General features: G+C 69.9%; 1 protein-coding gene across 1 annotated transcript in view; it reads left to right on the top strand.

Moving 5' to 3' along the window:
• USP19 (ubiquitin specific peptidase 19) overlaps window positions 1-216 on the top strand; it is a 23,033-nt gene that overhangs the window by 12,644 nt on the left and 10,173 nt on the right. The gene's annotated exons all lie outside the window — the stretch shown is intronic.

The raw sequence follows: 216 nt of genomic DNA, 5'->3' as shown, positions 1-216 counted from the left end.
CGCTGCTCCCGCTGCTCCCGCTGCCGGGTTGTCTCTTTCTGTCCTGCCTCCCTCCTCCTCCTCCTCCTTCCCAGGGGTGACTAAGCAGCCGTGAGAAGGAAGGGAAAGCGAGGCCTGTGGGCTGGGCCTTGGCTCCCCTCCAGGTCGGTAGAGGCGCCGGGTCTCAGGCCACAGCTGCCTGGACCTGGCGGCTCCTCGGTGCGGCCGCGGCCGGTC

This window comes from Myotis brandtii, unplaced genomic scaffold, assembly GCF_000412655.1.
Source record: "Myotis brandtii unplaced genomic scaffold, ASM41265v1 scaffold207, whole genome shotgun sequence".
Taxonomy (NCBI): Eukaryota; Metazoa; Chordata; class Mammalia; order Chiroptera; family Vespertilionidae; genus Myotis; species Myotis brandtii.
This window is presented reverse-complemented; position numbering and strand designations above follow the sequence as displayed.